The 16449-nt window shown below is 38.9% G+C and overlaps 1 protein-coding gene across 1 annotated transcript in view; it reads right to left on the bottom strand.

Moving 5' to 3' along the window:
• XKR4 (XK related 4) overlaps positions 1–16449 on the bottom strand; it is a 228285-nt gene that overhangs the window by 21444 nt on the left and 190392 nt on the right. The window lies entirely within an intron of this gene.

The following is a 16449-nucleotide window of genomic DNA, read 5'->3' as shown; positions in this document are numbered from 1 at the left end:
AGGCATAGACAGGTAAAACTACCTGCCATGAAATCTAGGCCAATGCAAAAAGGGGCTCATTCACTGTGTATTCAGTGTACAGTGTAGGTAACATTCTGGCATATTATCTCAGGGTCATTTTACCAAAACCACAGCACAATCTGCTGTCTGACCAGATACATTACTGACATAGACATAGGGTATAAAAAAAACCCCCAAGTAGACTAGGCCAACTTCTCCTCTGAATTAACCGAATACAGACCAACAGAAGAGGCAGTAATCTACCATACTGTTTCTCTTATGTGCAGGCATCTGAAACATCAAATGGCAAACCCAGAAAACATTTAAAAATCCTACCCATGCATCTGACAGAGATAAAGTTATAGTTGCTCACTTACTGTTTGTCATTATCTTCTGCAATCCAAAGAAACCATAAGTTTTTTTTAAAAAAAATCTTAGGTTTACTCAGAACAATTGCAAAAAAGTGTGGAACATGCTTCAGGAAATCTCAAGGTTAATTGTCAAACCCTCCATGACACCATGTCAACTTCTCTGTGGTAAATATAGGCTTTTGATCAACAGACTGTCAACTGTACTTATTTATAAGTCACCGTTCTTAGAAACACATCTAAAGGCTCTACTTAGAGGTTGTGCCACAATACTGTAATGCTGCAAAAGCTGGTCACATGGAGGTAAACAGTTTTGAAAGGTTAACCCTCGTCAGCTGTGATGTGCTCTGACATCCTGTGGATGTCAACTGGATGCAGAAAACACCAGAGAGGAAAAGCTGTACGTATGTCAGGAAAGTAGACAGCCGTTTATTTGGATGAAAATGTACAACTTTAAATGCTGGGATGGAAAACCTGCAGATTATTGCAGGAAGGTCAATAATATGGATGCTAAGACTGCGAATAGGCTCACAACTGACTTAATTCTGAGTGACTTCTATGCCTGAGATCATGAATATTTATTCTAAGTAATCAATTATTTATATCAGATAGTAGGTAAATATATTTATTATAAATATATATAAAGTACAGTATTAGTTTAAAAATATAAAAATCCTAGCACACTCTAGACAACAATGCAAATATTCTAGAAAAGATTTTCAAGGTCCAATTTAGTCCAGACTTACAATAAAATTGTCTTACATTCTTACTGTCCTGAGAAAATCTCCTAAGCAAATAAAAGCTGAGTGTCAGTAAATCCAGTTTGTGATGCCCTCCTTGTCCCGCTAATAGAGCCTACACTCCTAAATAATCCTCTCAGTTAAGTCCCCTCAGTATTTATGGCTGAACCTCAAATGTGCTTGTAAAGTGTTCCCATGCTTCTATTCTCATTTTATAAATTAAAAACTGAGACATACATAGACTCCTTTAAGAAACATAGCTTATTTAAGAAGTTTCTTCCATACTTCAGGCACTGATGAACCATCAGTTCATGTCATTCTCTCCGTGTAGTCAGGTGAGATATTTTAAGCAATCAAACGCAATCTGACTCAAATCTTTGTGCTTGGAACAGACAATTGGACCTTAATTTCTAGGAAACTGGAACTGTCCAAACAACCAGAATCACCTTTGGGGAAAGCTGCAAGATTGACCCATTTTCCTATATCTCAGGTCCTTCCTTTTCTGCAAGGCTCTATCTTCTCCTGCCAAGAACAGATAATTCCAGGATCAAGAATATTTTGCAGAAAGCATACTGGTTCCCTTAAGCCCATCAATACATCTTCAAATGCAGGCAGTGCCCTGATATTTCACAAAATGTATTCCATGGAGACAAAAAGATAAGAATAAAATGAATGACAAACCTCTATCTAGCAGATAGGGTATAACTGAAAATATCAGTCACATGTTGTCTGAGGGCTGCATGCTTTGTTAAACTCTAGTGAAGGAAAGAGAAAAAGCTGTAGGGTAGTGTTTGTATATCCTTAGTTATGGTAGATAACATTGTCCTCTTCCCACAGTAGCAGCAGGATCATCGTAAGGATACCAGAAGCTGTCCTTAATAACACTTAACATGCTTAAGAATGTGCAATATTCTTTTCCATTGAAATGCATTGTGATTATTATAGAAGAACAATTCAGAGAGTCAAGCAACATATCCATGGCATGTTAACTCTCTGCAAAACCAGATAGTTCAGCTTGCTTGTTATATAGAAATGTAAGAGCAATAGTATCTGACAATTGATAATAGATACTCATAAAAAAAAGTATGGAAAAGCCATTCACTCATGTTCAAGTCTACACACTTATTTTCCTTGTAGGGTGTGGAGCTATGCAGCACCATTTCCCTGTGTATCTGTGTCTCCTCACCCTTCACCTAATCTTTCTGGCAGGCTATGCTATCTCATCCAGCTTTACATGAGTGTCATTGACTCCATGATGGTGTTGAGGGACCATCCTCAAAGATAATGGTCCTGACAGGACCATTGTTAAGGTTAGGATAAGTTCCAGACAGCTGATATAATTTCTGCAGGAGCCCATACCATCCTTTAAGCTCAGGAATTAGGTTGATAAAAACCTAGGCCTTGCAGCTGAGAGGTGATAAGCATTGAGGAGTCCAATAGGAGTGAATGTTCGCTTATTTAGTTGATAGAAGCTTTAGAACTAGGTGGCTGATTCAACAGACACCATCTTGTGATAATTTCCCACTTTGACAGAATCTTTTTAAAGTTCCAAAGAAATACTTAAATACCAATAAAGAAAGATTAAGAAGATAAGAAGAGCCACACTGGCTCAGGCAAACGTGCATGGAGCCTTGTATCTCTGGCAGTGTCTCAGATCAGTCACCTCTGGAAAAGTACTCAAACAGGACAGCCATACTTCTCCACATGATAAATACACCCTCTGTTTATTCATTCTGAATCTACCACCTGCTAATTCCACTTCTTAATCATCAGATCTTGTACCAAAAGAAATGGCAAACCACTGGTCACTCCTCATTGCACTCAAGTTTGTACTTGATATACATAATTTTAATTTTCAGTTTTCAGAAAAGGCTGAAAACATTGCTCAAGTGTGTTTCATGGCTTCAACATAGTAACACATGTGCTTTCATCCTCCAGAGGAGAGAAGAGGAGCTGCCAATAAGACGAAGTACAGATTGCAGAGCTGAATCAGGCACCATTGGGTTGATTCATCCCTGGTGGAGGGTGGACAAAAGCCAATGTTAGGTTTTTCCTGCTGCATGGCAGGTAGTTCCAGTCAGAAATATGAGAGAGAAAATGATACATCTTTTCAGTAAACTTCTTAAGGATGGGGCCAAAACAAAGTGTCGGCATATATAATACTTTTTCCTATGTATTTACTAATCTTCATTTTATACACTGCAATCAGCAAAGATATAGTTAACAGAGTGGTCTCAATTCAATAACTATATAGATTAGGAACTTTAGAAATAACTAAATTGAGATTCCAAAGAACAAAATGTCTGCCTCAAACAGAAAACATTACCTTCCAACTCATCTGAACTGAGCTTCTGACAGGAATAGCAGAAGCCTTAATGTGAGATTTTTCTTACTTTATTCTCAGTTTCTGAGCCTGTACAATTCTCACAGCATACACCAATATATCAGACACATCCTGTTGATTAGGGAAGAGACTAGAAGAGAATCAGATCTATTTAAGTCAGGATACTCTCATGTGTTTCTTACAGACACAAGAAATAAAATCATAAAATGTAAGCCTGCAACAGCTGCTCAATATTTCTCAGCATCTCGGTTTATGAACCAGTGAAATTGGTGTCACCAGGCCTGCTGAAGTAATTTATAGAAAGAATGAAAGAAGTTAAGAAACCAGTTAAAAAGAAACACATAATTTGAACAAGTACCTTTGCAACAGGCTTGCATAGAAGGCAAAAAGAAGCTATTAAGCCTGCTTACCAGAACCTCTTTTATTACTAGATTATTTGTTCCTTCTAACCCCAGAAAATAAGCAGAACAGAGAATTGAAGTCTGATTGTAAGAGGAGCGTTTATGTTGAATTGGCTGAAGAACATGGTGAAGTCAACAGAATGTGTACAGGACCTGCTGCTCTAAAAGTCTCCAAATGCTGCTTACTTGAATGATTGTCCTAGAATCAATTTTGGCAATTAGGCATTTTTTTCCAGTATAATATTCTGAACCAGCAATTCCAGTTGTCTTTGGAAAGTATTGGTGGCATGTTCTTTAGCATTAGGACCCGTGCAACCAATTCTTATTTTGCTGTAGTAGTTAGATGCACCTATTTCCATGGATTATAGCGGAAATTTCCCCACCGGTTTGCAGGAGAGCTAGGTTTGCATGTGTCATAGAGACTGAAACTGTCACTATTTACTTGGCAATGAATGCCAGCTTGTGCCTTTCACGTATTATTTTGCAGCATCATCACAAGTGACGTTCTGCAATAAGGGCAATGTACACTGTAGTGTACACTACCAACTGAAAATCTGTAAAAAGAATATATATTTATATTTTCAGCATATTGTAATGTTACAACACATAGTAATGAACACTGAAAAATACTTTATCTCAGTAAGCCTTGTCTGTAACCCAGAAAAAAAAAAAAGAACCCTCAACCTGCAAGAATCTATGTTATTAATTTCCATTGTATGGTGTCTGAATGCTTAGCCATTTGAATAGAATACAATGCTTACCATAGTTATGGCAGCCACTTGCTCAACAGATCAATGTTATTATTATAAAGAAATACAATTCTTCAGCAGAGGAAATGGCATGTTTCTGATGTGTACAATTACAAGTACAGTACAAGCACACATTACTTGTACTGTCTGAATGACACACTAGATGATGTAGTGGATGTTTTTCTTTATGGTGAAAAACTGTGGCAGTCGGCGCTTTTGCAATTAGGCAGGTTTAGATTCTTTATCAGACAAGCCATGACTCATTTCAATATTATTTCACTGAAGTTATCTTGTAGACAGTTTAGTTCTGTTTTGCTACCTTCTTTGCCAGCAGTTGATGGCCAGGCCAGCTCTGATCCATAGGTCATAAATATACCTCTCAGTCAGTTGACATGTTTATATAAAAAACATATGTAGGATTCATTGCTTTATTATGAAGAATTTTTAATTTTTGCATTATTTAAATTCATACCACGAATAAGTTTCTGCCCCACAGAGTGGGTATTTTAATGTAATTTGATTTCACAATCAATCTAGTCCCTCCTAACAATAAACACCCTGACAAATAATAAATTAAATAAAATCCTAGGCACTACACCTAGCTCCCTCTATAAATACATTATGCTAAAGATGAGCTTTCCAGAGAATTTGTAAGATACTAATAAAGGCCTTAACGGATCATGTAAGAGACATAGTCTGGGGCTGAGTTGTTCATCATGAAGAGTATTTGGCCAAATGCACCCATTCATGCCAATGGAATTGCAGTGCTTTAGCAATACCAGCTGCAACAGCAAGAAATGGGTTGCATCAAATCACTCAGCTTAGAAGTGATAGCAGCTTTTGTTTGGCATGTTACTTGAAAGAGAGAGTATGGAAAAGTCTTTTTTCCTGAGTTATTTTGGCATATGTGCCAGCAGTGTGGTGTACACACAGGTGAGAGACTGAACTCTGTGATGAGAGGAAGAGATGGCACTTAAGTAGCCAACTAAAAGTGAAAGAAATTACATTTGGTTATCAGTAGCCAGAGCAGAAGGAGGCCAGTATATTCACCTGTGATACAAATCACGTCATCCTTGTTTACTAATATCAGTATTATCCCTTGCTACCTCTGCCAGCTTTTCTGCATTTATCACCTTTCAGTCTATGTTGACTCATGCATCCCTCCTACAGAACACCACACAGCTGGGAGTACATCACATCTACTTGTAATTCAAATTAAACAGGCCTCATGACAAGAGAGCAATTACCCACAGTTGATCATTAGGTCCTGCCAGAGGACAAAATGAGAACAATGTAAGACTGTATCACCTGCCCTGTTAGGACGTGCAACGTCTCTTTCATAACAATAGTTCACAGCTTCCAAAGATTAGAAGATATCAGAATATGTAACTTGTCCCTTCTAATGCCAGAAGTAAGTGAACAGGTCATGCAACTCCTTTCCATGCTCAGATTCTAATCAGAGACTCTGGTGAAAACCAAGAGCCAAAATTACCTTGGCAACTCCTCTCAAAAAACTTCCATATACAAAAGTGGAGGAATAGCAATTCAGGGAATAGTAAAGACTTCCACCATGAAGTGTAAAGAGGTTTTGTGCAAATCTGAACAGCTTTCAGGAGAAGATGTAACACTCTCCAACAACTAAAAGTGCATGCCCTTCACACATCGGTAGGTGAAAGATGTTCTACAACACATGTTGATATACTCAAAAGTTGATTCAGTGACAGATGTCTTTCCAGTACCTTTTTTAGGACAGTGTAGATCTGAGATAACAAATACAAAATAACTAAATAAGGACAACTCAGCTAATGACCACTTGGAGCAGTCTTCTAAGTCATTTTGTCTGTGAAAAAAAAGAAACCATTCTTGATATTGCGATCTGCCGATGTGCATCATGTTTCCTCTGCCTATTGATCTGCAAATCTATGAAGACAGACAAAAGACAGTAATGAGTTGTAGAAATGTTCAGGATAACATTGTATTGCCTACTACAGAAGCAATAGCTTCCCATTCACCATTGTAATAACATGCCAAGAATATGATTTTGATAAGCAGAGCAGGCTAGTAATGCTGCCACATGGCCAGTGAACTCAGAATTTTCTGAATTAATGTGATTACAGAAAAAAGCATCATCTCAGAGAAAACATATGGCTTGGTAGCAGAAGCATTATAGTGTATCTTGATTGTAAACATTATTCATCGGGTATACTAAGTTGAAATCAGAGCTGATATTCATCCCAGGGCTGTCCCGTCTAAAAGTGTCAAAGATATATTAGTGTTAAAAAAAAAAACTGCAGTGGCAGTGCTGTTTTCTGTTCTGGACTAATATAGTCTTGTAGTCCTGGCTCCTTAGATCAGAAGAGTTAAATGCAAAGAGTAATTAAGCGTGCAGTAACTTTAAGATTGCTTATGAACAGATGTTGCCTTTCTAATTCCAATGTTTCTTTAACTTACAAACCCCAAGTGTTCTTTGACTACTAGGTAAGCATTTAAAAGAAGTAATATACTGTTTATATCATGTGGATGATCTCTGGTACGGTTGCTTAATTAAACAGTAAGGTTTACATAGGTACAGCCCAAGGCCCAAAGCTCTGTTTGATTTAGATTCTGGCTATCAGACAGCCATCAGGGTTTGGAAAATGTATGCTTAAACTAACAGCTCTGTCTTATTGGTTGGCAGGCTTATCAGTCGTAAGTTATATTCAATGAGAGACCCTAGAGTCTGAAAACTAATTTTTGCTTTTTAGTGAGCAGACTTATTAATAGAAAGAATTCACCTAAGGGTCTTCTGCTGGATATGTGCATGGATCCTGTTTACATTTTTATATTGGGTATAGTTCCTGAAGTCAGTGTGAGCTGTGCATTTTGTAATGGTAAAGTTTTATGTAATATCTGTCACTGAAGTGCTGTCTAGCTGAAGTCTTTTGATACTGCCACAAGAATATCCATTCCGGCTAAAACTTAAAAGATTAAAATGGAGACTTCTATAGCTAAAAAATAACCAAACAATACAACAGCCTGAGCTAAAAAAATGCAGATTTGCTAGGTAGCACTGTAAGAAACTAAGCATATGAACAAGAAGACCTGCTACATAACCCCTAACAGGATGCATAAAATATTATTGCATTATTGATCGAAGTCTTAACCAAAATCAATTAATACCATAAGCTGATATATTTCTGCTGCAAAGGCCTTCAAGACTTTTGGTCCTCACATAAGAATACCTATATTTTCCAATTAAATAAGAAAGATAAATATTAATAATACTATTTATGTTTGGCAATGTAATCTGACATCATAATTACAACAAAATTTTATTGGAAATTATTAATTCACAGCCTAGTTAGAAATTACATATTTCTCTTACTTGGATTTTATAAGCTATGGAAGGCCAAACTAGGTCAGATCTAGAGGCAGTTTAAAGATGCTATGAAAAGTAATATATTCTCCTTGAATGCCTTAGTGCTAAAGTTTTGATCTCACTTTTATCCAAGTATTTCAATTAAGCTGAAATATGAGTCTTTAAAGAGACTTCAAAAGGGCTTTTCCTAAGTTACGAAAGTTCAGTAGAAAAAATATTTGAAATGTGAACATGATACTTCTCCATATATATTAAAAGATTCTGCCTGCATTATGCGGTTACAATATTATTCAGTCTAACTTCAAACAAGAGACTTCAGGCTCTTCTAGAAAGCCCAGATACAACTACAATTGATTTATGGGACTAGTTAGGGATACAGTGGACATGCAGCATGATTTTTGCTCATAAGCTTGATGAATACTTGATTGGCAACAGTGGCATTTTCCTCTTGACAAAAACAGAAGACAAAGCAACATTATCTTCCTCCATCTTGTCCACACTCTTCTCCAGTTTTCTGCAGGCTACTGCAATATTGGCAGAATGCATTGAGTGGTTGGTGGAAGCCTTTGGGCCTTCATCCAGCACTAGAAAGCTCCTTTAATATCAAGGCCTTGTATTGAGGTCATGTCAGGCATTAAACAGGTACAAATAGATATTACACTTGAGCTCAGTCAAAAGGCCATAAAGATCAGCCAGTTTACCATGCTTGTGTATGTACATTGACTAGTTCTCCTTCCTTCTGTTCCTCTGTACTTTTCCCACTGTGCATTACAGAATCATAGAATCACAAAGTTGGAAAACACCTCCAGGATCATCGAGTCCAACCATTCCTATCAAACACTAAACCATGGCCCTGAGCATCTCATCCACCCGTCTTTTAAATACCTCCAGGGATGGTGACTTAACCACCTCCCTGGGCAGCCTGTTCCAGTGCCCAATGACCCTTTCTGTGAATTGGGTTTTTTCTGATGTCCAGCCTGAACCTCTCCTGGTGGAGCTTGAGGCCATTCCCTCTCGTCCTGTCCCCTGTCACTTGGGAGAAGAGGCCAGCTCCCTCCTCTCTACAACCTCCTTTCAGGTAGTTATAGAGAGCAATGAGGTCTCCCCTCAGCCTCCTCTTCTCCAGGCTAAACAACCCCAGCTCTCTCAGCCGTTCCTCATAAGGCCTGTTCTCCAGCCCCTTCACCAGCTCCCTTGGATTTGCTCCAGAGGCTCAACATCCTTGTTGTAGCGAAGGGCCCAGAACTGAACACAGTATTCGAGGTGCGTGTGAGGCAGGAAAGGAAAAGAAATACACGACCTTTTTGACAGTAGGAGGCCATCAGTAGCCTTTCTAATGCAGTAGCCTGATAAAAGTAATCATAAAATAAGAATTTCTCAGGCTGTGCAGGGTATCAAGAAATCAACATTTGAAATGTATTTAGATGTAAAGATGACTGATACACTGAAACAAATGTAAATGACATAGCCCTAAATAAGTAACATGTTGTTATAAATTAATTACTAACTTAAGCTTGTGTCAGAAACTCTAAATATCTGTGGTAACCCTTGCATGACTTCAAACTGTTGAATCTGTCTATAAAGAGCAGTGCCATTGCACAAGAAAGCCTTTTCTTGCCTCTGGAAATGTAACGAGAGTACCTTCCTTGATTTTCTCAGACCCTAGTGATATAAACAAAGTTACATAGTGCACTACCTATATGCTGTATGGATGTGAAACAGCTTGAATGCATCTTTTGAGAGTAGATCAGATAAGCATGTAGTGAACTGATCAATCGCTGCAACTGCAGCTGTTAAGAGGAATAAAAAAAATAAAAGTGGAATGCTTGGAATTACTAAAACAAAAGTTACATCAAGGTAGTGTTTGATCTACTGGATTTTTAAAAAGAATGTCAGACTTATTTCTAAGAACCTCTTTGATAGTGCTGATAGTACTGTGATTAGGCTCTTTATAGACAGATTCAACAGTCTGCAGTTGTATAAGGGTCACCACAGGTATTTCTGCCTCTCTACTCTGCTGTCATCAGACCCTGCCTGGAGTATTGTGTGCAGTTCTGGAATCTTCAACATAAGAAGGATATGGAACTGTTGGGACAGGTCCAGAGGAGTTGTAGATGCCCCATTCCTGGAACTGTCCAAGGCCAAGGTGGATGGGGCCTTTATCAGCCTGGTCTAGTGAGAGGTGTCCCTGGCAGGGGGTTGGCACTAGATGATCTTTAAGGTCCCTTCAAACCCAAACCATTCAATGATTCTATGATTCTATAATTCAGAAAGAGAGATACTTCAGATATTTCAGAATTTTAAACTCAGTGAACATGGATTTTCATTGTCCATAAAACTAAAACAAGGTGAGAAAGCTGTCTAAGGAAAAAACCCATAGCATAACTGTCAATTCTATTATTTTCCTAATTCAGAAATACATCAGGTGTCCATGAAGAAACACAACGAAAGATTTTAAACTTATAATTAAAATTTGCTTATATAGACTAGCATCAGTAGTGTAGGCTTTCTCAAAAGACACCTTTTCGTAAAACAGCTCCAAATCTGTAGCTCTAGGGATTTTGGTTGGGCTATAGAAAGCCATGCTTCAGTGACTCAGCAAATCTGGGTCCAAGATGCTTTGTATTGGACTATATGGCCCAAAGTGCTTAGGCACCTCTCAATACACATCTCAAATTCTTTCAAGGTTCTTCTCGCGTTTCTTTAGCATCATGACTATGTAAGTAACAGAACAGCCCAGGTCTTGGCCATTTTCAGTTTTTATTGCATCTCACTGGAATTCCAGCTGATGGTATGTGGTATAGTAGATTTATTAGGCCCTGTGAATGGCAAAATGAGCTTGATTTTTGCAAAAGAGAGCGGTTGGCAATACACAGAATCACACACAGAATCACACAGAACAACCAGGTTGGAAGAGACCCACCGGATCATCGAGTCCAACCGTTCCCATCAAACGCTAAACCATATCCCTCAGCACCTCATCCACCCGTGCCTTAAACACCTCCAGGGAAGGGGAATCAACCACCTCCCTGGGCAGCCTGTTCCAGTGCCCAATGACCCTTTCTGTAAAGAATTTTTTCCTAACGTGTAGCCTAAACCTCCCCTGGCGGAGCTTGAGGCCATTCCCTCTTGTCCTGTCCCCTGTCACTTGGGAGAAGAGGCCAGCACCCTCCTCTCTACAACGTCCTTTCAGGTAGTTGTAGAGAGCAATGAGGTCTCCCCTCAGCCTTAGAAGTGGCCAGCAATGGACAATGCATCTGGTAAAACAGATAGATTGGCTGATGGTCTCATGTTTATACCAACTAAGTGGCACATGGTGTGAGATGAAGGCCTCACATCCTGGTGTTACTTCAGACAAAATACAAAGACAGCCCCAAAAGCATGTACTGAGCTCTCTGCCTTGAAGGTGTGGAAGTCCTGCTTCTGATGCTAGAAGTGGCCTTGACAAGGGCCAGTCAACACAAACTAATTGACCTGGCCACGCCTCACGAAGAGGTGCTGAATGGTTTTCAAAACGTATAAAATTGATACCTGAAACCCTATTTTTGGGGGGAAGAAAAAATTACCAACTTATGTGACAGATGGGTTGATGGGCCTTGACCTCTTCCTCCACCAAGAAGAAATGTCTTGTAAGAATTGCGACTCTGAATCTGTCAGATGTTTCCCTGGGAAAATAACTACTAATTTGAGTCTTTACTGTTACCTGCTTTATATCTAATAGTCAATCGGTTATAAATGTCTAAGGACTAATGCAGCAGTGAATTTATGTAGGCAATTCCAAATTTGTTTTAATCTGTCACTCTAATTAAACTACTTACTGCCTCCAGCACTGCGAAACTGTCTTTGCTGCTAGAGGCTGCTGGCATTCTGTTGGGAACCACACATATTAATCCTGTGAGTACCAGTCTCTAAGGAGACTCTCATGGGTAACTGGATTTTGACTTGTGGCAAAAACAGGCATAAGCACATACACATAACCCTTTAGTCATAAACCATCAACCAAGTATGAGATTTTTAATCCTGTGACTCAAAGGGAGGGTCTCCTTAGCCACCTATCAGAATGTCTTTCCTGTTTAACGTGACATGGCATCTGAGCAAAATAAAATATAAATTTTAAGACCTATGTACTGTAGATATCACTGACGCAGAAATTAGGGAGCCTGGGTTTTAGACTTTGTGCTGGATGAAAACAAGATATTCACTTTATTTAGGTGAAATAATCTGAATGCAAAATGGAGGTAATAAGAAGAAACTACGCATAATTACTGATGATGAAAAGCAAATATAGAAAGCGTTCATCCCTAAAATGAAGTAGGTGAAGATACTATAATGGATTGCGACTACAGGTGTCCGGAAATCCCATAACTTGTGACAGTCTTAAATATCTAAAGAAACTCCTAAAAATCTGGGAAGTGTAGGTGCTGCAACTTCTCCAAACATCGTGAAGCAGGTGATTTGCCTGGATGTGAAGCCTATGTGGATCATGATTTAAGTAGTGCCTATTCTCCCTGTATTTGTTCTGAAACAGTAAATAATATTTCAATTTGAAGAAGCTGCTGGACAATATTTTCAATTAGCCACTGCCTCAGCTGACAGACAAAAAAAGACTGCAAAACTCACTTAAGCTCTTGAGGGCTACTGTATAGATCTAAAATTAAAAGTGCTTAGGCTTGGCAGGGCACCATCCCTTTAAAAAAGCAAATTATATCTGTTAGAAACTGGTTAGAAAACCTAGCTCACACTACACTTAGAATTTCACCCACAGTAACTGAGGACAGCCCCTGTGATGCTGTGTGTTGCAGTGCAATCCCCAGAGCTCAAATGCCTGCCTTGCTCTTGGCTTAGATGAGGGGTTAAATGAGGCAGGGTAGATGCTTAAGGAAAAGTCCCTAGCAGTCTGCATGGTGGCTGAACCAGTTGGAAATGCAGAGGGAAGAGCCAAGTTACAAAAAACCTCCTGGGCTTAGGAATTTTGAAGAAACTAGTATTTGCAACCAGATGAAAGTGAGTTGAGTCCATGCAGTCAGGGCAGCAAGTACCCAGAATCTGCAGAGCACTGAGGGCAGCATGGCTGCTTTGGAGCTTTTTCTTTTTGTTTTGGTGAACTGACCATTGTGAACAAGATGCCTACGCTGTGTGTCACAACATAGCAAGTTATTTTATCTTCAAATTGCTGTACAAAATAAGTAGACCTTGCAGAGTGTCTGTGAAGCGTGTTCAGTTGCTCAGTCATACTGAGATGAATGCACCATACAGGTTTTGGTAAGGAAATTTACCGTCAATTTAAGAAGGGGCAAACAAGGTAGGGAGGAGGTTAGGAAACAAGCATGAGGTCTTTCAGCAACTCAGAGGCTGAGACTACACTGAAAACTAGACATTTTGAAGCTATTGTGCTTAACTCTCTACATTATTCTATTCCCTAGATGATTCAGATCACTTAAAATGGGAATAAAGTAAAAAAGGGAACGTGGTAAAATGTTTTGATTCAAATTTTAAACATCTAAGCTCACTGAAACTAAATCTTTGCCCATTATGACTAAAATAAGACAGACTCCTGTTCAGACTGGGCCTAGGGTTAGTCTTCAAATAGCATAAAAATACAAACTATTAGCTCAATTACAGATTGGCTTTACCAGTCAAAGCTTTCTTTTTGTTAATGAAAAGCTTCCACTGCAAATAATGTATGAGTTTTGCACTGAAAACTATTTTTTCTTGTGTCAAAAGACTAGAGAAAAAAATGTGATACAAGCAATTATTTGGTTTTGTCTCAGCAAACTTGCTTTATATCACAAGCATAAAGCAAGTTCCCCTCCTGACCTCATAAAGAGCTATTGCTGAAGACTGAATACCTTATTTTGTTTTTTCATAATGACAGTAAAATTGGCCAAACCATTTCTAAGACATAAGCATTTGGTTTCATTCATTCAGGCACATTCAAATATTCTCACTATACTTTTACATTTGACCTTCTCTAAATGAACCTCCAATTTAACTAACAGCTTTCTGATCAAAAAAGGCTTTTTGTGTGGAAAGCAGTAGTTTCTCCTCCAGGGAAACAGAAGCAAGGTCTTCTAGCCCACCTCTCCTCTTCTCCATGGATTCCTAAGCTCCTACACCATCCTGTTCACTCCTGCATACCCCTTGTGCCAGCAGCAGCACTTATGCAGCTTTATAGTTGGTAGTTTGGCAAGACGAACTGGTTGAAAACTAATAATTTTGGGGTTTGCATTAGGATTAGTTTCATCAGGATCTGCATGGCCCCAAAAATCCTGCCACTAGACAATGGAAAGGTATGAAAAGTCTGCCAAGAAGAGGGTGAGACCATTTCCACCAGCAATGTGATTTTAAATTGGTATAGGTACCTTGTGATACTGGCCCTAAAAAAAAATTTTAGGTAACAATTACTTTTGCTTTCCTACTTTGAGCAAGTACTAAACAGAAAAATGCTTTGAAAAGAATTAATATGTTGCTGTCTCTGGAGCTAAGTGTGAAACATCTTCTGAGGCTTCAGCTATTTAATTGCAGTGATCAGAAGCTACTGTTACCTGAAAGTTGTACATAGTCTGCTTTGGCAGGCCTAAAGCTTTGCAATAGGTATCCTGAAAAATGCCATTTGTGCAAGAAAAAAAAGTCCTCCCCTTCCATAAGATGTGTTCAGAAGCACTTACCAGCTAAATATTCCTTAGTAAGGACTTCATAACAACCAAGAGGGCCGAGATTCAGCTGAATCCTAGATGAAGGCTTAACTTCAAACAATCAAATACACCCAAATTAAGGAAAGTACTTGGGGCTGAGGTGATTTTATTTACAATGAGATTTGATTAGAGCATTTGAATGCTTAAAGTCAAGTAATAATTTAAGGATTTTGCTGAACCAGAGTCTAAAGGAGAAAAATAGATTTGAAGGATCACTACAGTCTTCTAAAAAGAACTGATCAATAATGTGTGGAGTGCCAGGGAAGAATCTTTTTATTTTTTCCTTAATTGGTTTATATTTTCCAAACCTGTGTTTTTAATGGCTGAAACTCTAGTCCCACATACTTTTTCCTCAGTAGCAACACTATCTTAAAAAGTTCTTCTTTCTCTCCCCTCTCCTCCATGTGCCTTGAACTTCACCTCATCTTCAGAAACATCAGTAGTATTCTTATTAAGACCAAGAAGGCCAAAGGCATCCTGGTGTATATCAGAAACAGTGTGGCTAGCAGGACCAGGGAAGTTATCCTTCACCTGTACTCAGCATTGGTGAGGCTGCACCTCAAATACCGTGTTCAGTTTTGGGCCCCTCACTAAAAGAAGGACACTGAGGCACTGAAGGGTGCCCAGAAAGGGTAACAAAACTGATGAAGGGACTGGACCACAAGTCTTATCAGGAGCATCTGAGGGAACTGGGTTTGTTTAGCCTAGAGAAAAGAAGGCTGAGGGGAGGCCTTATCACTGTCTACAACTACCTGAAAGGAGGTTGTAACGAGGTGTGTCTTTTCCCAAGTAACATGTGATAGGACAAGGGGAAATGGCCTCAAGTTGCAGCAGGGGAGGTTCAGATTAGATATTCGGAAAAATTTCTTCACTAGGAAGAAATCTGAAAGGCTTATCAGGCACTGGAACAGGCTACCCAGGGAAGTGGTTGAGTCACCATCCCTGGAGGTATTGAAAAGACTGGTAGACGAGGTGCTCAGGGATGTGGTTTAGTAGTGAACAGGTATGGATGGACTCAATGTTCTCAAATTCTTTCCAATCAAATGATTCTGTGGTTCTATGAAACCTTTGAGAAAAGAAAGAGTTTAAAAACTTAGATCAGTTAAGTTATCCAGGTAATGCCATAAGCAGCTGTACCAGCACAAATGCAAGCAGTCAGGTTCATGAGGCAACAGGAATAAATAGGTTGCTTTGAAACTTATCTTGTAGTTACAGTCTGAATTTGAATGACCAGTTTATGACCCCAGAAGCTGTCAGCGTCATTTAATAAATATAAAAAGATGGGGGTGCCTTTCGACTGCTTAAGTGTGCAAATGATTAGTTTACATGTAAATTAAAGGCTGGCTCTTGATTCCTTTAAAAGTGGTGCCTTAAGCAGCGTTCTTTGCTGAAAAGTTACTGGAAGAACAGTATTACAAGAAAAGCATGGGACAAGGTTTGCTTCTTTTAAATCAAATCTACTTAATGTACAACAAAACTTAAAGGGATATTGCTTTTGCTGCAGGTAATGGAAATTCAGGAGACTCTCAAAGGCAACACTAATGTCTTACTTCAGCAATTATGACAACTGTGCACCTGAAATTTAGGGCTAAATCCTGGTTTATAGAAAGGTCTCTTGGTGCTCTTTTGACTAACTAAGGAGCAAAAACTTTGCTAGGACTGACACATTGCTGACTGGCAGAGCACTACGATCATCATATTCCAACATGCATTGAGTTTCAGAGGAACAGCTAGATATTTCTTCCAGCAGCTTTGAGGGAAGAATAGGAAGAATTGACCTTTCTTTCCCCAGCA

The sequence above is a fragment of the Phaenicophaeus curvirostris genome, chromosome 3, assembly GCF_032191515.1.
Source record: "Phaenicophaeus curvirostris isolate KB17595 chromosome 3, BPBGC_Pcur_1.0, whole genome shotgun sequence".
In the NCBI taxonomy this organism is placed as follows: Eukaryota; Metazoa; Chordata; class Aves; order Cuculiformes; family Cuculidae; genus Phaenicophaeus; species Phaenicophaeus curvirostris.
The sequence above is the reverse complement of the archived record's forward strand: the minus strand, read 5'-3'. Positions and strand labels throughout refer to the sequence as shown.